Below are 26,983 nucleotides of genomic sequence, written 5' to 3' on the forward strand. Positions count from 1 at the left end.
TATATTCCACACCCTTAATACCTAGTCCTACTCTGCTTTTCTTGTGAGCTTTTTATACCTATTAATGCATATACTATTACCTGTAGCACCTGGGGACATCCTAAAGGGATTTACATTCTTTACCAGTGCCTTATTTCTGACACTACAGCTGCCAAGGTAACATGATGAGTTCTGCTGTTTTTCTACATCCTTGTGCCTTATTTCTGTAATATCCTTTATTCAGCAGTATCTTATAAATTCGTTGATTATGTAATATTTATTGTTGCTGTATTACATATTAGATATAGATCTGGACTTCTTTAGTTAAAATCCCTTTATATGCTTCTACACTTATGTCCTACATTTGAATTTTCAGTCCTGATATTGTACATAATTCCTTTGTATATATAGTTTACCTGTATATGTGTTATAGGTATATAATGTATTTGTTGTATACTATTTGTCTTATACTATTTTCTTTTATATTTTTAGTATCCCATGATTAAGATCCAGGAAGATCGAAACGTTGGGTATCTAGGCTGTATATACTGTTTTTTGTATTGGCACGTTTTTTCGCGACTGGATGTCTGTAAATAAACTCACGATTTTTGCATAAATACCGAATTTGAGTGTGCGGTGAATTATATCTCTTGCTTGTACTTGGGGCCTTTGCGGTCCAATTCGCCAGTGCTTTATCGCTCTAAAAGGACCTGAGTGCACGCTAATATATTATTTATCTACGTTTTTTCTGGCGTTCGCACCGGTCCACCAGATGGCTTCAGAAACGTTTGCTTATGATACTGCAACCAGCTCTAATATTTTATCACAAGTTTTAAAATTCTAGTGATTTTTTTGAAAACTCCGGCACAGGAGTTGAGAACAAGAGACTACGAGAAGGAGAGGCGTAGACTTCTTTCGTACGACCTCCACTGCATAACCTTAGTGGAATACCACAAACAAGGAAAGATTCCAAGGGGCCTTAGGCCGGAGTCACACTGGCGAGGAATACGGGTGCGTGAGAGGCGCAAAAAGCCCGCATTACACACGGACGAATGATTTTCTATGGGGTCACTCGCACCAGCCGTATATTTCTCCTCAGTATCCTACGCTCCGTGCCACTCGCAGCATGCTGCGATTGTCAGCGTACTACGGCCGTAATACGCCAATGCAAGTCTATGGGTGCGTAAAAAATACGGATTACACACGGACCACACATGTGACTTGCGAGAAATACGCACCAGGTGTCTTTTAGCAAAGCCGGCAATTCAGTGCGCTATACAGTAAACTCACACTGAAAGTTTTAATAAAGAAATGAAAGAATAGATATATACAAATAGAATACACACATTATATATATATATATATATATATATATGCATTCTATGTGTCTATATCTATTCTTTCATTTCTTTATTAAAACTGTCATAGGGCTCCATTATATGTCCATTTTGCAAGCCTGCGAGAAAATCTCACCATACGGATGCCATACGCATTACATACGGATGCTGACATGCGCAAAATACGCGACCACACCTTGATTACGGATGACATACGGAGCACTATTTAGTGGTCATTGATCCGTATTACGCATGTAAAATACGGAGCGTATTTTGCGCAGGTTAGTGTGACTCCAGCCTTAGATGTAATCTGCGCCCGACACTATTTAGTGATAATGAAGAATTTTGTGACAAGTATAGAATAATATTGAATAAATGCTCACTTGACATCATAATTCTAACCATTGAATTTTTACAGAAGGCCGTCACTGAAACAAAAGAGAATATTAAGGCTGTGGAGACCCAACTTTCCTCTACCCTCTCATCCTGAGATTGGTCTAACCTAAAGGACAAAACTGAGAAAATTTTGGCTGAACAGCAGAAGCTTATTCAAGAGAGGAAGCGTCAGAAATTTCAACAAGACACCGACGACTACAACAATAAGCGAGTATATAGATGGAGCGAATCTTCTGGACCGAATACGTGGCGTCACAAACCAAACCGCAGATTTGGCTCCTTCAGCACAGAGAGTGACTCTTCCACAGGCTCCATGAGGCCGCGTTTTTTACCAAAAGGCCGCAGGGGAGGCTTCCAGCGTACCGAAAGACACGAAGATCAAGGAGAAAAGATGACGACCAGATCCCAGGTAAGCCACCATCCAACCTGGTGATTAACATCTCCAACCATATGCTTTCCCCTGCAGAGTTATCGGTGCTCCAGAAAGGACTATCATTTTCTCCTACTGCCAGCTGGGACGCATTCCAGCTGGAGAAGGACCTCCAACGCTTCTACTGTGCGGTAAGACTTAAAAAACATTTTGGGACTCTGCCAGAGACCTCCAATTGACCAGAGTGTCTCCCAGTGGGGACGTCTCTGTTGCGGAGATCTCTGTTACCAACCTGGGACTACGACATCCTAGTACATTTACCCTCCGCAAACTTCTCATGCCACAGAGACATTTATTTCTTTTGTTGATCGGGAAGTCAAAGCCTTAACACATCAACAACGTCTTGGTTTTTTTCCTAGTCACAATAACCTAACGAAAGTAGAGAAACAGGCACTTACATCATTACAAAATAACAAAACCATTGTCATAAAACCAGCAGACAAAGGTGGTGCCACTGTCAGGCTGTGTGCCCACATAGCGTTTTTTAAGTGTTTCCGCAACGATTTTAAACGCACTATTCTGCCACGGAAACGCTTAAAAAAAAAAAGTATCCCATACATTCCTAATGGAAAACCCACATGTAGTGCCAATGGTGCGATTTTTACCGCTGCGGAATCACTAAGCGGTAAAAATCGCAGCATGTTCATTAATTTGCGGAATCGCATACGATTCCGCCTACATAGACTTGTATTGAAACGCTTGAAAATCACAAATGTAACAAACATTTGCGGTTTTTCAAGTGTCTCAAAACGCACACAAAAGGAAGTGACATCAGGCCACCCCATAATGCCATCCCATGAGCATCCAATAATCCAGGAAGACAAGAAAAAATCCCATAATTCCTGTCTTCCTGGATCATGGCTGCCGGTATGGAATGGTACCGCAGGATGGACCTGGATGTGGGCCTCCTCATCAGTGTGGTAAGTGTTGGTGTGTGTGTCGGGGTGTGTGGTGTTTATGTGGTGTGTGTGCGGCGTCTGTGTGCTGTGTGGCATAGGCCAATAGGACAACTCCTCCCATCGGCCTATGTCTGTTCCCCCTTCACTAGTGGCAGCAGGCTCAGCACGATGGGAGCAGTATTTCCCATAGAGCTATTCCTGCTGTTAAAAAAAACCACCTTTTTTTTATTTTTTTTTTTTGGTCTCGCCCCCGTCTGTGGGGAAAAGTGTGTGCGCGTCAAGCCCCGCCCCTCATTATGATGTGACAATGCCCCTATTTGCATACTGGGGAAGCAGTGTGTGCGTGTCAAGCCCCGCCCCTCATTATGTCACAATGGTTGCCATGGCGACGCTGATGTCATCAAAGGTTGCAAGCCCTGCCGCCGCTCATTATGATGTCATAATGGTTGACTATGGATTGGAGGATGTGTGATGAGTATATGGGCACCGGACTATGGGATGGAGGATATGTATTACGGGTATATGGGCACGGGACTATGGGATGGCGGATATGTTTGATGGGTATATGGGCACGGGACTAAGGAATGGCGGATATGTATATGGGCACGGGACTATGGGATGGAGGATATGAATGATGGGTATATGGGCACGGGACTATGGGATGGAGGATGTGTGATGGGTATATGGGCACCGGACTATGGGATGGAGGATATGTATTACGGGTATATGGGCACGGGACTATGGGATGGCGGATATGTATGATGGGTATATGGGCACGGGACTATGGAATGGCGGATATGTATATGGGCACGGGACTATGGCATGGAGGATATGAATGATGGGTATATGGGCACGGGACTATGGGATGGAGGATGTGTGATGGGTATATGGGCACCGGACTATGGGATGGAGGATATGTATTACGGGTATATGGGCACGGGACTATGGGATGGCGGATATGTATGATGGGTATATGGGCACGGGACTATGGGATGGCGGATATGTATATGGGCACGGGACTATGGGATGGAGGATGTGTGATGGGTATATGGGCACTGGACTATGGGATGGAGGATATGTATGACGGGTATATGGGCATGGGACTATGGGATGGCGGATATGTATATGGGCACGGGACTATGGGATGGAGGATATGAATGATGGGTATATGGGCATGGGACTATGGGATGGCGGATATGTATATGGGCACGGGACTATGGGATGGAGGATGTGTGATGGGTATATGGGCACTGGACTATGGGATGGAGGATATGTATGACGGGTATATGGGCATGGGACTATGAGATGGCGGATATGTATGATGGGCATATGGGCACGGGACTATGGGATGGAGGATATGTATGATGGGTATATGGGCATGGGACTATGAGATGAAGGATGTGTGATGGGTATATGGGCACTCGACTATGGGATGGCGAATATGTATGATGGGTATATGGGCATGGGACTATGAGATGAGAATATGTATGATGGGTATATGGGCATGGGACTATGGGATGGAGAATATGTATGATGGGTATATGGGCATGGGACTATGGGATGGAGGATGTGTGATGGGTATATGGGCACTCGACTATGGGATGGAGGATAAGTATGATGGGTATATGGGCACGGGCCTATGGGATCGTGGATATGTATGATGGGTATATGGGCACGGGACTATGGGATGGAGGATAATTATAATTTTCTATAACTAACCACAGTTACTATGCCCGGGCAGCGCCGGGCTCTTCAGCTAGTATATATATATATATCTAATATATAATGCTCAAAGTGTGTATGTGTGTGTGTGTGTGTGTATGTCCGGGATAGGCATCTGCACCGTCGCAGCTACAGCCACAAAATTTGGCACAGTCGCACATCTGGACCCCGAGAGCGTCCTAAGCTATGTTGTGAGTCGAAATTTTAACCCCGCGCGTTCCAATTCACCAAACAATTTTGCCCCTGTCTACATACTGTGGGGAAAAGTGTGTGCGCGTCAAGCCCCGCCCCTCATTATGACGTCACAATGCCCCTATTTGCATACTGGGGAAGCAGTGTGTGCGTGTCAAGCCCTGCCCCTCATTATGATGTCACAATGGTTGCCATGGCGACGCTGATGTCATCAAACGTTGCAAGCCCTGCCGCCGCTCATTATGATGTCATAATGGATTGGAGGATGTGTGATGGGTATATGGGCACCGGACTATGGGATGGAGGATATGTATTACGGGTATATGGGCACGGGACTATGGGATGGCGGATGTGTATGATGGGTATATGGGCACGGGACTATGGAATGGCGGATATGTATATGGGCACGGGACTATGGGATGGAGGATATGTATGATGGGTATATGGGCACGGGACTATGGGATGGAGGATATGTATGATGGGTATATGGGCACTGGACTATGGGATGGAGGATATGTATGACGGGTATATGGGCATGGGACTATGGGATGGCGGATATGTATATGGGCACGGGACTATGGGATGGAGGATATGTATGATGGGTATATGGGCATGGGACTATGAGATGGCGGATATGTATGATGGGCATGGGACTATGGGATGGAGGATATGTATGATGGGTATATGGGCATGGGACTATGAGATGAAGGATGTGTGATGGGTATATGGGCACTCGACTATGGGATGGCGAATATGTATGATGGGTATATGGGCATGGGACGATGAGATGAGAATATGTATGATGGGTATATGGGCATGGGACTATGGGATGGAGAATATGTATGATGGGTATATGGGCATGGGACTATGGGATGGAGGATGTGTGATGGGTATATGGGCACTCTATTATGGGATGGAGGATATGTATGATGGGTATATGGGCACGGGCCTATGGGATCGTGGATATGTATGATGGGTATATGGGCACGGGACTATGGGATGGAGGATAACTATAATTTTCTATAACTAACCACAGTTAGTTACTATGCCCGGGCAGCGCCGGGCTCTTCAGCTAATATATATATATATATATATATATATATATATATATATATATATAAGGGCCCCTCATTTCAATTTTTTTTTTCAAATATTTTTTTTTTCTGAAATTATAAAATTTGTCCAATAAATTTTTTATATTGGTGGCCAGTGGTTACCTGTGGAAAAAAATTATAAATACCTGTCCCCGACGTCGCCACCTAAAAAAAAAATAAAATAGAAAACCCCTACTCACCTACACAGCTAGTTCTCCGAAGTCCATGTTCCACCTAAAAAAAATATAAAATAACAAACCACAAAAATACCTACCCTCCGCAGCATCCCATAAAAACGACTGTTCCACGAAGATCTAAAGTTTAGAGCAGCCACATAACATGGATGATATTGAACATGGCAGTAGGGGGATTTCACACCATAGTCCGGTTATTCTTAAACTTAAATACGAACCATTAAACAATAGGATAACGTGGAAATTGAACCCTTTTTGGCTGAAGTTGATAAAATCGCCTGATAGAACGATAGATCAGTTGCGTTGCTTCGTCTCGTCGCACCCTGAACCCCGAAATGTCAATTTATTTTGGGACACTCTTCAGGCCTATCTGAGGGGTTGTTTATCCTTTACGATCTCTTACATTAAACGAGTGACATCGGGGGGAGGATGATGAGATGGAGCGACGTCTGAAAGATTCGGAGGCTGCCTACATATCTGATCAAACTAATAGTAATAGGGTGGAGTGGTTGACTGCTCAAGGTTATATACTCAACATATTGACACTAAGGCTGTGTTCACACACAGCGTTTTTTTAGCGGTTTTCCCTATAAAACCGCTAAAAATAAGCTTCCCAGTCATTTCTATGCATTTTGCACTTTTTGTGCACATTGATGTGTTTTTTACTGCGAAAAAACCGCATCGCGGTAAAAACCGCAGCATGCTCATTAATTTTGCGGATTTTTCTGCGTTTCTGGCTAGTTCAATGCGTTTTGAAAACGCGCAGATAAAAACCACGCAAAAAACGCACAGCAAAAAAGAGCGTGGTTTCTGGGCAGGGAGTCAGGTTTTCTAGCAGAAATTTTCTGCTACGTGTGCACTTAGCCTTAAACTAAACGTAAACTATTTTTTGCCCGACAATCTTATTTTGAGATGGGGAATCAGGCAAGCAAATTTTTGGCTTACTTAGTGCGGCAACATAATACAACTAAGGCTGGAGTCACACTAACCAGCGCAAAATACGGTCAGTATTTTACATGCGTAATACGGATGACAGACCCCTAAATAGTGCTCCGTATGTCATCCGTAATCAAGGTGTGGTTGCGTATTTTGCGCATGTAAGCATCCGTATGCAATCCGTATGGCGAGATTTTCTCGCAGGCTTGCAAAATGGACATATAATGGAGCCCTATGACAGGGTTTATAACAGAAACCAAAGAATAGATATAGACATGTATTCTATGTGTATATATCTATTCTTTCGTTTCTTTATTAAACCTGTCAGTGTGAGTTTACTGTATAGCGCACTGAATTGCCGGCTTTGCTAAAAGACACCTGGTGCGTATTTCTCGCAAGTCACATGTGTGGTCCGTGTGTAATCCGTATTTTTTGCGCACCCATAGACTTGCATTGGCATATTACGCGTGTAGTACGCTGACAATCGCAGCATGCTGCGATTGGCACGGACCTTAGAATACGGATGAGAAATATACGGCAGGTGCGAGGGACCCCATAGAGAATCATTGGTCCGTGTGTAATGCGTGCTTTTAGCGCCTCTCACTCGGCCGTATTCCTCGCCAGTGTGACCCCGGCCTAACACAATCTTACAGATTCGCAACTCGGATGGTACTTTGGTTTCTTCAACGGAGGAAATACTGAAATGCTTTTATGATTATTATAGCTCACTGTACAATTCTAAGACTGATGTTGATAGTCCGGGGTGTCTAAATTATCTGTCAGATATAGAGTTTCCCACACTAAGTCCTTCCCAACGGGCCTTTATGGATGCTGAGTTTACTCTGGAGGAGATAGAGGATGCCATGAAGGATATGACCACTGGGAAAGCCCCTGGGCAGGATGGATTTCCTGTCGAACTGTATAGGAAATATCGGGAGATACTGGCGCCCCTTTTGTTGACGGTGTTTCGTGGGATTTGGGACGGGGGATGCATGCCGGAATCCTTCTATGAGGCTAATATAATAGTTCTTAAAAAGGAGGGGAAGGACCCTTTAGATTGTGGATCTTACCGGCCCATATCATTAGTAAATGTGGATTATAAGATTTTTAAAAAAATGTTGGCCAACAGGTTAATCTTACAAAAATGTTGGCCAACAGGTTGAACGCAATCATATTAGACCTCATACACTCTGAAAAAACTGGCTTTATGCCTGGTAAGAGCACTTCCATCAATATTAGACAAGTCCAATCGGTTGTCCAATATAGCTCTCTGGTGCCGGACAATGAATGGGCATTGACATCGCTTGATGCAGCCAAGGCCTTTGACTCTCTTGAATGGCCTTTTCTCCATGCATGTTTGCAGAGGTATGGATTCGGTGATAGATTCCAAAAATGGGTCAGTATATTATACATGAAGCCTAAGGCCCGGGTCACTGTAAATAGTTCCATATCTGAACCCTTTTCATTACATAGGGGAACTCGTCAGGGGTGTCCCCTTTCCCTGGCCCTTTTTGCTCTTGCAATTGAGGCACTGGCAGTTCATATAAGATCTTCCCCTAATATTGCTGGTATAGAAATAGCAGGTCGGACAGACACCATAGGCCTATATGCTGGCGATATGGTGATATTTATGGACAAAGCAGGGGAAACCCTGACAAGAGTGATCACTACTGTGAATAAATTCGGTAAATATTCTGGCTTATATATGTCATGATCCAGAGTGGATCTGACAGGCTAAATGTACAAAGTGAACTTTTTTCCCTTTGGCTAGGAGCCAAAGTGGTGTGATTGCCCCGGTGGCCATTGGAATTATTATACGTGGTGTCGTTCATTCTAAGTTGCCCCGGTGGTGGTGAGTGGTATTACACTTTAGTTAAAGTGCACATGATTATGCAGGTGTGAGGATCTATAAAAGAGTGTCAGGTGTGTTTGATCACCGTTGGTGATATTGTGAGTTCATTTGGGAAGCAAGCCTGGGTGATCTAGGAGCTGAACTGGAGTCCTGAGCAGCCCAGCCAGAGGGGACGACTGGCAGCTATGGAGTCTGCAGGGAGTGCTGGCATGGATTGGTGGAGTTCAACAATGGTGTCTGGAAGAAGGGCTGGCATAGCGTGGTGGAGTTGCAGTTTATGGTGTCGGCTGAAAGTGCTTGCATGGCTTGGTGGAGGGGCGACTATGGTGAGAGTTGCACTCTGCATGCTGGACTTGGTTGCTGAAAACTGGACTCAAGCATGCTGGACTTTTTGGCAGAAGCTGGATTCATCTTTGGGACTCTGTTTACTGGGCAGCTGTAACTGGTGGTGGACTCTGCTCCAAGGCTGCACTATGGTGATGGATCCAGTTATGGTGATGGATCCGGGTGGAGAAGATGCACACAGGTGGTGGGCTCTGTTGCTAGGAGCGTACGCAACAGAGCAAAGCTAAGTGGTGTTTCCCCTGTTTTGTCATCTTTCCTCATGTGTGTTTAGTGCAGTGGTGGGATTAGTTTCCGCACCGACCAATTCCCTAGGGAGGGTTTAGGTGCAGGGCGAGCTAGGGTTTTTAAGTTCCTGTGCGTCGCCCGGTGCGGAACCGGCATAGGGAACGTTAGGAGTGCAGGGACACTGGCTCAGGGGAGTACAGGAGGTCTTCACGTCCCGTTTCCCTATCGCAGGGCCCTCCATTGTTAATGTTTACCCAGGTTTTCCCTTTATTATTTAAATTCGCCTTACTGGAGGCGGGGTTTCCAGACTATTGTATAAATACGTGTAATACCTAAATTCGCCAGTTGGAGGCGGAGTATCCAGCTGCCCGTCTTATTATTTAAATTCGCCCAACTGGAGGCGGTGTATCCAGGGTCACGCGTGTCATGGGTTCGCCTTGCGGTAGTCGCTGCGTCCAAACACACGCGTGACTGTGACAATATATAAACTGGGAGAAATCTGCTTTCATGCCTCTTTCCCATGCTCCAATGCCACGACTTGAGACTCTTTCCTCACTACCCACTGTAATCAGTTTCAAATATCTGGGTGTCCATATTTCTTGAGATAGTAAGTTTGATCTGCAACTTAACATACATCCACTGCTGGAGATGGTCAAAGCTAAATTCACGATCTGGGGTAAACTTCCACTGTCTGTAGCCGGACGAATTAATTTAATTAAAATGATATTACTCCCCAAGCTTAGTTATTTTCTCCAACATAGTGCTGTAGTGGTGCCCAGATCCATTTTCGCTAATCTCAACTCCCAGATCACATCTTTTATATGGGGGAAAACCAGGCCCAAACTTAAAATATCCACTCTGCAGACACCCAAGAAGGGAGGGGGGGGCAGCGTTACCAGATTTCTTTCTGTATTATCTGGCTGGGCAGGCCAAAGCCATAAGTGCATGGATGCCCGGCAGGCACCTCCCTTATTCTGAAGATCATTTGCTTCATGCTGCACAAATTAGTTGCCTGCTGGGATTTTTGGAAATGAGGAAAATAAATGTCCCGCGGCTGTTACCCCTGCTTCGTCTGGCACGATCAGTATGGAAACAGATTAAAAGGGTGGCTGGATTTGAGGATATTATAGCTGAAATGCCCCTATGGAATAATGGTTACCTTCCAGCGTTAATTGAACACTCATCCGCCAAGTTTTGGGCTCAGTATAATGTTTTTACGATAGGTGATCTATATTATCATAGAACTCTAATATCTTTTGAACGATTACAAGTTAATCGCAGTGTCCCGAGATCCCAGTTCTTTCGTTATTTACAACTAAGGTCAGCTTTTCAATCACACATGAGATGTATAGTTATTGATAATGCTATTTCGTCTCTACCCTTGATAGGGATCCTTAAATCACAAGGTCTCATCTCCTCTCTGTATACATATATGCTGTCAGTAGGGACAGAATCTACCATAGAGTCCGTTAAGAAATGGGAAAGGCTCATCCCAGATACACGGGGAGGAGTGGGAAGAAATCCTGGAGTCATCAATCGGGGTATCTCCGTCTGTTAATAACAGGAGGATACAATTATATATTATAAATCAATCATATTTGACTCCAACTCGACTCTTCAAGATGGGCCGATACCAATCATCGGAATGTTTGAAATGCCATTCATTAGATGCAGACTTTATTCAAATGATCTGGTACTGTCCTATCGTTGCACAATTTTGGAGGGAGGTGACATCATTATTGACATCTCTGGTACAAATTCCCTTCCCCCTTGAACCACTGGTCTGTCTATTTGGAGTATGGGATGAGGAGACATGGGGTCAATATGTTGGGATTTTCCTACGGGAGACACTGTTTATGGCATGAAAGGTACTGGCATTGCGGTGGATGGGAGGTTCATCTCCATCTCTCGGGTCCTGGATCAATTTAGTGAATTTGATTATCCCATATGAACGCACGCTATATCAAAACAGAGGGTGCCCGGGTAAATTTGAAAAGATTTGGGAGAGGTGGAATTCCTCTCACCTCACTTTTGTAGAGTGGAGATGTCACATAATAAATAGCTAATTGAGTGGAAGTAGGCTGCGGAATAGTTTATGTTCTTGTAGATGTAGGTACGGTTTAGAAGTTAGGTAGATTTCATCACTCGAGTAATAACACAAGACCATGTGAATTAATTGACATTATATTTTGCATTATTTTGTATACAACTGGTATGCACATTTTGCCTCACATTTCAATGTCGTATGAAACATGTATTTTTTTGTATTATGCTTAACATTATATACCAGTATGTAGATTGTACACTTGTTTATAGTTTAATAAACAAATTTAGAAAAAAAAAAAAAAAAAAGTTATGCAGTGGGCACTTCGGCATCTGGGGTGGAGGTGGCGTCAGAGTCCTGTGTTGCTGCTCCTGCCTCGGGCGCTGCCTGTAGCTCTGCTGGTGGCGTGTCAAGGCCCACTAGGATGGGGGCACCTTCTGCCCGTCCCGTGGCATCGAGAAGGGCGGCACACAAAAAGGTCCCAAATACTGAGACTTCGACTAGTGCGTTAGAAAACCTCTTTAGTCGAACCCTCTATGCTCGACACTTCGTCGAAGCAAGATGAGCTGGACAAATTTGGCTCATTTTTAGCCGGCCGCCTAAGATCCATGCCACGGGATCAGCAGAATGTTTTCATGTCAGCAGTCAATTTACTGCTAATGACTGTTGACGTCCCAACCCCAATTCCCCGGTCATCAGCTATAATGACGGGGATTCCTAATATTTTTAATCCCCAAAGTGGGCCTCCACCACCACCAGCAGCAGCTGCATGGCAGTGTTTTGGGCAGGCGGCAGCCTACAGGCCTGACGCTGCCGAACCATTTGGTTATGGCCGACCACCAGCACCACCTACCTCAGGCCATCATATTTCCCCCAACTCCTCAATGTCATCCCAAGACTTATATCCAAACTATGGATATGATGCAGACTATCAAAGTTTCTGATAAATTTTCTTGTCTCACCACCAACCAGTCTGGACGTCCCACCCCCCCTACTCTGTCCTGTTGACAGGGTGCTATTTTTTTGTAATTGCACGTATTTTTTTTTTATAAAACATTAATGTTTAGTAAAAAAAAAATTTCTAAAGAAACTGTGTGTATTTTAATCTCTTTAAAAAAAAAAAGACATACATTAAACACCCATGACTAGGGAGGATGATGTAAAAGGAACTGACCCAGGATGGGAGGGGGGCATTATTACAAGAAGAAGACATTGAATGGGGATATTTTAACAAAAAGGGTTCAGAAGGTGTGACATTTTATCTCAAAGGGGGTCATTAGACCAGGAAGGTGCCCAATATGGGGGACATTATAACTGGAAGGGTCATACAGTGCCCTTCGTGGGTAAGGGCACAGCAGGTTGGTCTTTAAGGGAAACGCCTCCATCACAAAGGGCACTGGATGTGTGGAACCCGGCAAAGGTCTTGGGGCTGGGAGCGTTCCGCCATCTCGAAGAATTGGCTGGCAGCAGTATGGGGGCAGTGGCTGGCAGCAGTATGGGGGCAGTGGCTGGCAGCAGTATGGGGGCACTAGCTTGCCAGCAGTATGGCGGCACTGGCTGGCAGCAGTATCGGGGTACTGGCTGGCAGCAGTATGGGGGCAGTGGCTGGCAGCAGTATGGGGGCACTGGCTGGCAGCAGTATGGGGGCACTGGCTGGCAGCAGTATGGGGGCACTGGCTGGCAGCAGTATGGAAGCACTGGCTGGCAGCAGTATGGGGGCACTGGCTGGCAGCAGTATGGGGGCACTGGCTGGCAGCAGTATGGGGGCACTGGCTGGCAGCAGTATGGGGGCACTGGCTGGCAGCAGTATGGGGGCAATGGCTGGCAGCAGTATGGCGGCAATGGCTGGCAGCAGTATGGCGGCAATGGCTGGCAGCAGTATGGCGGCAATGGCTGGCAGCAGTATGGCGGCAATGGCTGGCAGCAGTATGGCGGAAGTGGCTGGCAGCAATATGGGGGCAGCGGCTGGCAGCAGTATGGGGGCACTAGCTTGCAGCAGTATGGCGGCAGTGGCTGGCATCAGTATGGGGGCAGTAGCAGATTTAGTTATAAAGTCAGCAGCAAAATCCGCAAGTTTTCTTCGCTGCTGCTGCACGTGAGGTATTTTGAAAACAGCCAGAAAACAAAATGGAGAAAAGGGGATGGAAAAGGAAATTACCTCATAGTAGCTTTTTTTTTTTTTATAAACAACTTTATTTGGGCTCAAAAAACGCTTAAAAAAACGCATCAAAATCGCGTCAAAAACCGCATGCGTTTTTCCTGGCAAGGGTATGCGTTTCTGCTCAGGAAAAAACTGATTGAAAAACGCAACGTGGGCACATAGCCTCAATATGAAACGTACAATGTACATTAGCGAGATAGTACGGCAGCTCTCTGATTCACAGACGTATAAGGTAATCCCAAGAGATCCTACTTTTGAGAAAAACAGAAAGTTTTAATCCTTATTTAAGACCTACCTGGATAGTCACTGACAGTAAAACGGCCACATTTCTTACTTATCCACACACCCTATTATTCCTGTTTTTTGTGTCCTCCCGAAAATTCATAAATCTCTCACAAATCCCACTGGCAGACCCAACGTGGCATCTACTGACTCTGTCCTTTCACCCCTTTCCGTTTTCCTTGAAAAAATACTGACACCATTGGTAAAAACCACCCGTTCATTCCTACTGTACACTGGACATTTTCTCAAAATAATCAATGACCTCAAGATTACATCTCCTGACAGTCTGCTGGTAACATTAGATGCTAACAGCCTTTACACGTCCATTTCCCATACTAAAGGCTTACAAGCCACGAGGTCACTACTGGAAACCTTAAGCATGTCTACTGGATCTATCCAACTTTGCCTGGACCTCCTTACATTGGTCCTATATGAGAACTTTTTCTTATTCGAAGACAAATATTATGCTCAATTACGGGGGACTGCGATGGGATCTAATGTTGCGCCAGCTTACATAAATGCCTTTATGCACGCATTTGAGGTAAATTTTGTATATCCAAGTGAGGTCTTCAATAAATCTATTTGGTGTTATCACCGTTATATAGATATTTTTTTCATCTGGACAGAGAGGATTCAAAAAGATATAAATAAACTGGAGCAGTGGGCAGAAACTAACAGAATGGTTTTTAACAGGGAAAAATGCAAATTACTACATCTGGACAATAAAAATGAAAAAAGCATATACAGAATGGGAGGAATAGGGCTAAGCAACAGCACATGTGAAAAAGACTTGGGTATACTAATAGATCACAGACTGAATATGAGTCAACAGTGTGATGCAGCAGCAAAAAAGGCAAATGCAGTTCTAGGATGTATTAACAGAAGCATACAGTTTAGATCACGTGAAGTCACTATTGCCCTCTACTTCTCTTTGGTCAGACCTCATCTGGAATACTGTGTCCAGTTTTGGGCGCCACATTTTAAAAAAAGACATCAACAAACTGGAGCAAGTTCAGAAAAGTGCAACCAGAATGGTGACCGGTCTGCAAACCCTGTCTTACGAGGAAAGGTTGCAGGATTTGGGAATGTTTAGCTTGCAAAAGAGAAGACTGAGAGGAGACTTACCAGCTGTCTACAAATATCTCAAGGGTTGTCACATTGTAGAAGGATCATCTTTATTCTCATTTGCACAAGGAAAGACTAGAAGCAATGGGATGAATCTAAATGGGAGGAGACACATTAGATATTAGGAAAAACTTTTTGAGTGATCAATGAATGGAATAGGCTGCCACGAGAGGTGGTGAGTTCTCCCTCAATAGAAGTCTTCAAACAGAGGCTGGACAGACATCTGTCTGGGATGATTTAGTGAATCCTGCTTTGAGCAGGGGGTTGGAACAGATGGCCCAGGAGGTCCCTTCCAACTCTACGATTCTATGACTCCCCCAACTCTCTTCAATCCTTTCACACCTACTTGAACTCATTAGATCAAGATTTACAGTTTACTATCCACTATGATGCCCACTGCATTCCATTTCTAGACACCATGGTACAGAAAGATTCTCAAGGTAACCATACAACCGACTTATACACCAAACCAACGGACTGTAACAGCCTTTTACACTATTCTAGTAGCCATCCAAGATCTACCAAAAATAGCCTCCCCAGGTCACAATTTACACAGGTTTCTAGAATAGTTACCAACCCGGATCTACTTCCGATCCGTTTGGACGAGATGTCATCCAAAATTAAGGAGAGAAATTATCCATCTACACTGCTTGAACATGAGAAAACCAGGGCTGGGGAGTCAGAGCTCATTTTGGTGGAGTCGGAGTCGGTATAAAATGGACCGACTCCTAAAATATATAATAAATTGGGTACAGTAGTTCAATGCAGAATGTGCTGAATATTCTTTCATAGGAATTTGGGAAAGTTATGAAATGTCCTATAAATGGCTGTTCTATTCCTGATCTAAGGCAACATTCACACACACACCGGTTTTGCTGCTTTTTTCGAGGATACGTTTTTCAGCTGCAAAAGCAGATCACCTTTTTAAAAAACCGCATCAACTGAAAGGTTTTTGAGCTCATAGATAATGTTTTCAATAGCAAAAGCAGATTAGAAAAACACCACACAAACGGACATGCTCATTCAACCCAAAAACAGATCCTCACAAAACAATGTGTCTGAATGTCATATCTTGAAACCCATTGGCTTTGCTGGGATGCCCAGAGTCACTGCATTTTACTGCAAAAAACGGATCCGCAAAAACGCTGTGTGTTAATCATGGCCGCTACAGTGAGGGGCAGCTGCCCCCTCCTAGAAGCAGGGGCACGCACCTATCAAAACTCACTTGTATGCTGCAGTGCTCCCATCCTGCACTGGCTCCACACTGCAGGGGGCAATCTTCCCTCCTCTGTCCTGCCCTGCACAGGATCCGATTCCTGGGCCACGAGCTGGAGAAAGTGAGAAAGTTGTGCACACGCTGCAGCTGGCAATAAGAGATAGTCTGCAAGAGGGAAATGCTGGAAATCTGACTGGAAAAGTGAGGAAATTGGTTATTGCCGCCAGAACCCCTAAAATTGATTCCATCTTGAAGAGACGTGCTGGGAAAGGGGCAATTGTCGATCAAGCCACTCGGTGGGGCAGCACTTATTGAATGATTGCGCGATTGCTTGAACTAAAACCGTTTCTTATAGATATGGCAAACCCTCAGGTAACCCTAAATGAAGGTCAATGGACACAGGTGGCTGAATGGAAGGAATTGCTTAATCACCCATTTACCGTGACTAAAAAATTACAAGCTGAGGATTTAACTCCTGGCATTTTCATAAGGGAGTGGAAGAACTTTATTTTGCCTGTTCCAAAGAGGAGGTTTAATCGCAGATGGTATTGCTGCTTCAATGAAATGGAGAGAGACACAGCGATTGGAAAATAAAATTTTTCTGGCAGGTGTTTATGTGGACCCAAGTCATTGTATACTGCTTGATGATCAACAACTTGCTAAAGGAAAAGAAGCTCTGACTGAGGTAGAAGTTAGGATGAGTGGCCTACAGGAGGACTGCCAGGCGCAAGAGGACTTGGGTCCTGACAGTGTTACTGCTGCCATATCTTCATCCTCATCAGATGAGGAGTTTGACTTTGACAAGTATTTGGATGACGTAGAGCTGGCAAAACGTTGCCGCAAGGAAAAAGATTTCACGCCATCTCCTATAGCAAGCAGATTGTCCAGATTTCAGCAAAATGTTTCACTTGCTCTCAAAGAAATAGAAAAATTCAACCGTTCATCAAAACTGACTGTGCATGAGGCAATTCCTTTATACCCGGAAATTGTTAGAGATGTTGCCCATGTGGTTACTGCTTTGCCTCCAACCCAAGTTAGTGCAGAGAGGTTGTTCTCTGGCCTTAAAATTATTAGGTCAGATTTGAGGTCATCTATGAAGGAGGATCTGATGGAGGCAATTCTATTTCTTAGAACAAATTCATAGGCTGCACAAATGTTATTTAGTATGTTTTTGTTGAAAACTGTTTTTTGCCACTTACATAGTTTATTACATAGTGTTATATATATATATATATATATATATATATATATACACATACAATATATATATGTAATCGATATTACATAGTGTATTACATATTTACAATTTATTACAGTTTTTTGTGTCCTAAAGTTGTATTCCAATAAATATAAATTATGTTCTAAATATCTTGATTATTGTATCACAAAAATGATTAAAATGTCTGATGTTCACATTGTACTGCAGAAGTAACATGCTGCGGATTTTGTACCGCAGGAAAACCGCGCGGAAAAATCCGCAGCGTCTGCACAGCGTTTTTTTTTCATTGATTTTAAGGCTACTGTAAATGACAATGCGGATATGCAACGTTTCTGCGCGGTAAAATCCGCTGTGGATCCGCTGCAAATCTAAATCGTGTGCACACAGCCTTAGTTGGATACCTTATCCCCAAAGGGCTTAAATAGGGAAATTATTTGGCTCCGATATAGTTATATAACTAATATTATTCATGTTCTTACAGACACGTTGACGGCCTTCAATAATTGGTAAGTTGTACCATACTCCAATACCTGTTTATTTTTCTAAATGTATTTTTTTTTTTTTCACTATTTTTCATCCTTTTCAATTTATCATGTTGCAATAAATTTATGATTCTTTATTTTATTGGTTCATAATATCCTTGTGCCACTTTCAAACAACATCCTATCTATATTTTTCATAATTTTTCATACTTAATTTTTCTATTATTTTTTCATTTTTTAATTTTCGTTCATTTATTTTTTATTTATTTCCAAATAATTTTCTTTTTATTTCTCTCTACATTTTTCTGTATTTTCAAATTACTAACTACATTCTCAGTTTAATGACATTAGATTTACTCCAGCTTTTCGTACTATGCCAGTCCTTCAATTCATATGCCCTGCAAGCCCGATTCTTATTTGCATCCTCTCCAGGATTGGTTGCTGCCCCTTGGTTTTTATTCCTTTATTAAAGAATTCATGCTTGCCCTGATATTGCACAACATGCCTGTGCCCTTTGCCTGTTAGCCTCTCTGGCCATCACTAATCTTCGCTATGTGCTCTTGCAACTGTGGCCTTAAACACTCCCTCCTCTTCCTGGCAATACCAGGAACTAACATGGTGACTGCCGCAACTACCGCGCATGTGCGGTTACGCTATGTGGTCTTGCAGCTATGGCCTTTAATACGCCCGCTTCTTCCTGGCGATACCAGTAACAAATGTGGCGACCGCCGGTTACACTGTGCACTACAGCGCTGTGTCACTTCCGGGCCAGATGACGCACTTCCGGTCCGGTGGTACACAGCGCTGTTCTTAAGCCCGGATGTGCCCCACAGTCTCACACTAGCTCATCCAGTGGACGGGTCACGGCGCAGGAGCGCCGCCTCCATGCCATCCTCACATTAACCCTGACTACCTCCCAGGTAATTGTACACTATACGATATACCCTCTTATTGCCACTGTGTTAGGGACCTTTTACATATGGTGCCATTCGATTTATATAGGTTGAAAGCAATTTATGACGGCCATTGCAGACCTTGTTCACCCTTATGCATACATACCAGGTATATTCCACACCCTTAATACCTAGTCCTACTCTGCTTTTCTTGTGAGCTTTTTATACCTATTAATGCATATACCATTACCTGTAGCACCTGGGGACATCCTAAAGGGATCTACATTCTTTACCAGTGCCTTATTTCTGACACTACAGCTGCCATGGTAACATGATGAGTTCTCCTGTTTTTCTACATCCTTGTGCCTTATTTCTGTAATATCCTTTATTCAGCAGTATCTTATATATTCGTTGATTATATAATATTTAACGTTGCTGTATTACATATTAGATATAGATCAGGACTTATTTAGTTAAAATCTCTTTATATGCTACTACACTTATGTCCTACATTTGAATTTTCAGTCCTGATATTGTACAGGATGGATGTCTGTAAATAAACGCACGATTTTTGCATAAATAACGGCCCAGTCAGTCGTCAGAGAGCAGCATACACCGCAGGGACTGAGGCTCTGCCGCCACTGAGGAGTCTGTCAGACAGGGGAGCCGACATTTTGCTGCTCTCTCCCTAACACCTCAGACGCGGCCTCAAGGTAAAAGTGGCGCAGGCTCCCGGTGGCCCCTTCATGTGACGGGGCCATGACAACGGCCCCCTCTGCCTCCCCCAGTAGCTAGGCTACTGCGCCACAACAGGTAAGACGGCCATTTCTACGCTTCTGAGTCTCCAGGCGTTTTCCTTGCGATTCTCTGACCCTTGAACACTCCTGAGGTGACTGATTTGTAGCTGAAGGGTCTCACACACTTTGCTGTTGCCCGCATGTAGTTTTGCCCGTTGACAACCAAAATAAAGTACCACAGCTCAGAGTCGGGTCTCATTCACACGTCAGTTTCTCTCGCATGAGTGCGAACCGTTTTTTTTTTTTTTCACGTAAAGCACTTGTACCTATGATGGGGCTCTTCACAGGTCTGAGTTTTACCGCAAACCGAGTGGACCACGGAAAATATCGGAGACTTGTCTGATTTTTGATCCGTGTATCGATATATGGGCTCATACTCACTTGCGAGAGACTCGCACAATTCTTGTGCAAGTCTCTCACAAGTGAGTATGAGCCCATATATCGATACACGGATCAAAAATCAGGCGCTGCCTGTCTGTGTGGCCTTTGCTGATTTGAATTTATAGGGAGTCATATTTTCTAGGAGTCCCCCATAAACTAACCAGTAAAGGCCAAGCAATCAGCTGTGAGCAGTTATTAATAGCCGGGAAACCTTTTTGGATATTGTCCCTTTTCCCATATAAGTAACATCAGCCCCCAGCTGTGGGCTTTCCTTCTGCTGGTTATGAAAATTATGCAGGAGACCACACTATTTTTAAGCAATGCAATTCCTAATTTTACCCACATAACGGGCGCTGAATTCAACTTCCAACATTGTCGCCTGATCGCGCTGATCACAGGGAATCCAGGCGACAATGATCAGAGCTGCCTTCAGCACCCTGTGCCTGGGATCAGCGCGAACTGTACTACTTCTTTCCAGGGGCCGGTATGTGTCACGCTGATGTGTCATCAGTATGCAGCACGTATTTTATCTGTGCTGTGCAAAAAAACCTGACAAGGCTGCGGGTTTTTCACACTGACACACAGTCCGTGTTAAAAGTCTAACGTGAGCACCACCACTAAATACAATGGGTGTACGTGTCCATATTTGTATTCCTTAAAAAATGGACCGCATACGGTCATACAAAATGGACGTGTGAAAGGAGGTCTAACACTGTCTGCCTCTTAGACGTAATGGCACATTAGGGGTTCCAGCTTAATCCTGTTTTTCAAGGCTTCAGATGGAAGCCCAGAAAAAAAAGAGAGAAATATGGCAAAAAACGCAAACGGAACATATGCTAAGGACTTAATGATCAGCTCAAAACAATTGTTACAATTCACTTAAGCTTTTTCTTTGTCATATCTGTTTTTGGTATAACTAGGTGACAATTTAAAAGGCCTCCATTACCGCATTCACTGGGGATAGAATTCAGATTTCATGCAATGACTCGACCAATGTACCGTCTATAGATCTAAATTAAAGGTTGAAGAAAGTGACTTAAGATGACAATGTAATAGGGGGAAAAATTTACAAAACTATCAAGTCCCATGTTGAATGAAACCTTTGCTGCAAAATACCAGTTTCTATCGATAATGTGCACATGTTCTAGCTTTCTTTACCTGGTTAGCAGTGTTGTGGTGCGCCGTGCAATTAGCTGTGCCATTCCAGGGATGATAAAAGACTCTGTGTGGTCGGACTGTACTTCCCTCACCCCCGGATGGGCGCCATTTCGCTGATCGCTTCTTCCAGGGGGCGTGTGAGGTGAGGGGTGCCAATGCTGATGTAAGTACTCTCCTCTTCAAAAATGAAAGCCACGCTGTGATTGGTTGAAATGGCCAACACAATTTCATAAATCTGCCTCAATTACTTTCATTTTTTCATGTTATATTGATTTTAGAACATTCATTTAGTGTATCCCCTCCCGCCATATTAAATTAATGTTTAAAGTGGATTGTTAATAGTCATTTTTATAGCAGCACATACTATTAAGATTACTCTCAGGACTAATCCGTCCTCATCCCTGTAGCGCGAGATGGCAGTCAGTCATTTGTTGCCTTCTGTAACCAATCACAGTGAAGCTTTTATTTGTCCACAGCAGTTTAGAAAATAAAAGCAGCGTTCCCATTGGTTGCTATGGACAACCAGGCCTGCTCTTCTGCTAGACAGATTTAGTACATAAGGCCTATGGGCTACGCTGGTCTGTCAGATGTCCTAGGTCAGTGATGGCAAACCTTTCTGAGACCGTGCCGAAACTGCAACCTAAAACCCAGTTATTTATGATGAAGTGCCACTTGGGCTATTTTATCTGATGAAAAATGTGTAGTGGCCGTCTCAAGGTACTGCAGCGCTGCCCTCATTCAAAGTGAATGAGAACTACTCAGCAGCGCTGCATAGGAGAGTTCGCAGCTGCCAACTCTCTTCCCTGTACAGCGCTTGCCGTCCCTAAACCCTGATGATCAATTCTATTATGAAAACAATTCATTGATTTTAAAGGGAAGGTGCCGTTTTTTTTCATAATTTAATTTAAAAAAGAAAATAGTATAAAAAGATATTGTCCCCTAAGCTTGACTCAGTGGTGTGTATGGATTTTTTTTTTTCTGTAGTAATGCAGCCACTGGGGGCTGCCATCTTACCTCTCTGGCTGCTGAACGACACTTTCCATGCTCATTTACGGAAGTCCCTGGGCATAAGAGACAATAGTCGGCTGCTGACCCTATCTCTTTCATTGCAGCTGCATCAGGAGTGAACTGGCCACGCCTCTGTGGGCAGCTCAATTCACAGCTGTAGGTGTGGCCAGGCGCCATCTTATTAGAGCCCAGTGCTTTTCTTTTAGCTTCATTTACACTCTATTGCAAGCCCTGGATGCTGTACTGTTCCAGCATAACAGGGCTTGGATGTTCACTCTGCACATACCAGCTGTAGGAGAGGAACTAGGATGAGATTCTGGACACCAAGCTGCTCTTTCCAAAACACACGGCCAGCTGCTGCCCCTGCTCTTGCAAAACATAGGTGGAGCTGCTCCCTGCTGTTTCAAAACACTTGGCAATCTGCTGGACATCTAATCCTCTCCTGTGTGATACTGACTGCTGAGCCCTGTATCTAATCCTATCCTGTGTGATACTGACTGCTGAGCCCTGTATCTAATCCTCTCCTGTGTGATACTGTGTGCTGAGCCGTGTATCTAATCCTATCCTGTGTGATACTGTCTGCTGAGCCGTGTATCTAATCCTCTCCAGTGTGATACTGACTGCTGAGCCGTGTATCTAATCCTATCCTGTGTGATACTGACTGCTGAGCCGAGTATCTAATCCTATCCTGTGTGATACTGTCTGCTGAGCTGTGTATCTAATCCTATCCTGTGTGATACTGACTGCTGAGCCATGTGTCTAATCTTCTGTGTTCTACGGACTGCTGAGCCGTGTATCTAATCCTATCCTGTGTGATACTGACTGCTGAGCCGTGTATCTAATCCTATCCCGTGTGATACCGCTCTCCTGAAATACTCTGTGCTGCTGTCACCCTGCTCCTCCACCATATATCTCCCTCTGTGCCCCCATAGAGCAGCACACTGCTCTCCTGAAATACTCTGTGCTGCTGTCACCCTGCTCCTCCACCACACATCTCCCTCTGTGCCCCCCATAGACCAGTACACTGCTCTCCTGAAATACTCTGTGCTGCTGTCACCCTGCTCCTCTGCCATATATCTCCCTCTGTGACCTCCCCCATAGACCAGCACACTGCTCTCCTGAAATACTCTGTGCTGCTGTCACCCTACTCCCAGAATCCTTGCTGCCTGCCATCCTCGGTGACCGAAGACCCCATTCCTCTCCTCAGATCCCGTCCTGGCGATGTGTGAAAGCGAGGCGACAGGGGCCTGATATATGGTGGAAGGAGCAGGGCGACAGCAGAACAGAGTATTAAAGGAGAGCAGTGTGCTGCTCTATGGGGGCGCTGTTGTGAGTTCATTTTCCCCTTCACTACTGAGGCCCGAGGAACTCCCTCTTCTGGTAAAGAAAGGTAGTGAGCCTGATTATCAAACACCTGAGTCTGATGATGATGACTGGCTGAGTGGAGTTACTGACTGGATATAAGGCTGCCGACGCCCTTCTGCCCTGCGGGTGATTTCTCTTTGGGATCCTTGGCGACCAGTCTGAATTCCTGCTCCTCTAAAGCTAAGTTTTCTGCTCGGCTTTTTGCATTTGTGCTTAGACTTTGTTTTGCTTTGTTTTTCTGGATTTCTGCCATTCCCTGCTGGGGTGTGCTGAATTCCTTTAGCTCTGTCTTCTGAAAATACCTGAGTGCTGATTTAGTTTTTGAAGCCTAGCTGCTTCAGGGTCTTTTTCATATCAGCTTGTTGGCTTATGTCTTTGATAGGGTTTTGGCAGATTGCAGACAGCAACCTTCCTTTCCTGTTCTGTTTAGCTAGCTTGGGCCCCATCGTTTACTCAGCCTATCTTTCTATCTGTGTAAGTGTTTTTTCATCTTGCTTCACCGTCATTATATGTTGGGGGCTGCCTTTTACTTTGGGGTCTGCTCTGGGGCAGTTTAGATTTCCTTTTCTGTCTTTAGGCTATTTAGCGCTCCGGCTGTGATCGAGGGGTCTAGGGCATCGTAGGAACCCCCCACGGCTACTGCTAGTTGTGTTGATAGGTTCAGGGGTCTGCAATCTGGTTTTCTGGACGTAGCTTCTATTTTTGTGTCTGCCTCCTACGGTTACTCAATCATAACAGGGCGCCCTGTTTGGTGCCAGGGACTGTACATAGAGCGCTGTGTTTTATACACATGGATGGACCATCTGCTTCTCTGCTCCACAGAAATCCAGGAAACATTTCTGCTGATTGATGACCTGTCCTGATCCAGACTTTGCATGCAAAGACAGTCAGTAACTTTGCAAGCCCCATCAAAATGGCTGCTCACTGTGTTCCTAGATGTCATCCTCTCTTTTCTCTTAGCAAACACCCAGAAGGGGAGGAGAGGAGTGATACCACACCCATGTCAGCAGATTCCGCCCATAATTACTGCAGTGCAGTAATGTGAGCTAGTTGTACACTAGATTTTTGTGCCAAATTTCAGTAGCTGCTCCCCCTAGTGTTAACAAGTGGAAATGCCAAACTTTTTAAAATTATTTTTTATATTTTACAAAATTAAAAACATGATATTTTTTAAGAAAATGTAAACATTAATTCTTCACATTTTTTCAATTGCTGAAAAAAATTTTTTTGGATGGCACCTTCCCTTTAAACTTACCTTTGCAGTCTTCTCTTCTGTTCAGCAGGGGGGCTCCAAGCTCATGCGTGCTTATTACACACCGAAACTGAGCCCCTCACACTGCCCTTTCCAGACACAGCAATTGGATTGATCTTTATGGGAAAAAAAATGTAGAATATTAAAAAATGTAGAATATTAGATAGATCGATAGATAGATAGATAGATTTTAGCATAGAATGCAAGCAGATTCAAATCCACTGCTACATTTCACAGTGTGAATATCTCTTATCTCTAGCCATAGTCACACAAATGTGATAACACTTACTGTATCTGGCAGCTGCTGACTTCTGAATCCTGGCATGGAGATGGCTGGCTTGTGGATAGCACCTGACAAGAATGGCAGGCAAGGAGGCTTCACCGTGATCTGAAAAAGTATAAATATTTGCTGCGGCTCCACATTTGACAAAATATATATATAATTATATATCTAATATATAAAGCTCAAAGTGTGTATGTGTATGTATGTATGTATGTATGTATGTATGTCCGGGATAGGCATCCGCACCGTCGCAGCTACAGCCGCAAAATTTGGCACAGTCGCTCGTCTGGACCCCGAGAGCGTCCTAAGCTATGTTGTAAGGCGAAATTTTAACCCCGCACGTTCCAATTCACCAAACAATTTTGCCCCCATCTACATACTGGGGAATAAGTGTGTGTGTGTGTCAAGCCCCACCCCTCATTATGATGTCACAATGGTTGCCATGGCGACGCTGATGTCATCATAAGTTGCATGCCCTGTCGCCGCTCATTATGTCATAATGGTTGACTATGGGATGGAGGATGTGTGTGATGGGTATATGGGCACTGGACTATGGGATGGAGGATATGTATGACGGGTATATGGGCACGGGACTATGGGATGGCGGATATGTATATGGGCACGGGACTATGGGATGGAGGATGTGTGATGGGTATATGGGCACTCGACTATGGGATGGAGGATATGTATGATGGGTATATGGGCACGGGCCTATGGGATGGTGGATATGTATGATGGGTATATGGGCACGGGACTATGGGATGGAGGATAATTATAATTTGCTATAACTAACCACAGTTAGTTACTATGCCTGGGCAGCGCCGGGCTCTTCAGCTAGTACATATATATAATTGCCTTAAATTGTCTGTCATCCACTTCCGTCTGGATGCCCTTGAATCCCACAATCCATCGCACCGGAAGAACGCCGACCGCCATTTTGGTACACCCAAGAGATGCCTCTCGGATACAGGCCGCAGCTGCAATCAAGAGGCTGTGAAAGTGGTGTAACGAGGGGGTATAACCAGAGGGGTGTAATGAAGGGGGTATAATGAGAGGGTGTAATGAGGGGGGAGTAATGGGAGGGATGCCACAGCCGGACCCCCCCCCCCTGACTACACGCGCCGGGTCCCGCCGCTGCCTGCCCATCCACCTCCGTGCAGTCACAGCCGGCAGGAAAGACAGCGGTTTGAGGCCTGTGTTGGAGATTGGGTGCCGCCACCCTCTGGTGGCGCCGCACACCATCTCCAGCACAGGCCGCAAAACACCATCTTTCATGACGGTTGTGACTGCACGGAAGTGGGTGAGCCGCCACCCCCAGCGCCATATGGGCACTGGACTATGGGATGGAGGATATGTATGACAGGTATATGGGCACGGGACTATGGGATGAAGGATGTGTGATGGGTATATGGGCACGGGACTATGGGATGGAGGATATGTATGACAGGTATATGGGCACGGGACTATGGGATGGCGGATATGTATAATGGGTATATGGGCACGGGACTATGGGATGGAGGGTATGTATGATGGGTATATAGGCACGGGACTATGGTATGGCGGATATGAATGATGGGTATATAGGCACGGGACTATGGGATGAAGGTTATGTAGGATGGGTATATGGGCATGGGACAAGATGAAGGATGTATGATGGGTATATGGGCACTCGACTATGGGATGGAGGATATGTATGATGGGTATATGGGCACGGGC

General features: G+C 44.6%; 1 protein-coding gene across 2 annotated transcripts in view; it reads right to left on the reverse strand.

Annotated features, from left to right (window-relative positions):
• Window positions 1-26,983, reverse strand: part of LOC141095116 (uncharacterized) — a 225,002-nt gene that overhangs the window by 190,165 nt on the left and 7,854 nt on the right. For both annotated transcript variants that reach the window (XM_073581000.1, XM_073580999.1), the window contains exons 2-3: window positions 25,274-25,372; window positions 24,988-25,100 (exon numbers count right to left, since the gene is read on the reverse strand). The gene's annotated coding sequence lies outside the window, so the exon portion shown is untranslated. The remainder of the gene's footprint in view (window positions 1-24,987; window positions 25,101-25,273; window positions 25,373-26,983) is intronic.

The sequence above is a fragment of the Dendrobates tinctorius genome, unplaced genomic scaffold, assembly GCF_039654945.1.
Source record: "Dendrobates tinctorius isolate UK_male_01 unplaced genomic scaffold, ASM3965494v1 ptg000067l, whole genome shotgun sequence".
Taxonomy (NCBI): domain Eukaryota; kingdom Metazoa; phylum Chordata; class Amphibia; order Anura; family Dendrobatidae; genus Dendrobates; species Dendrobates tinctorius.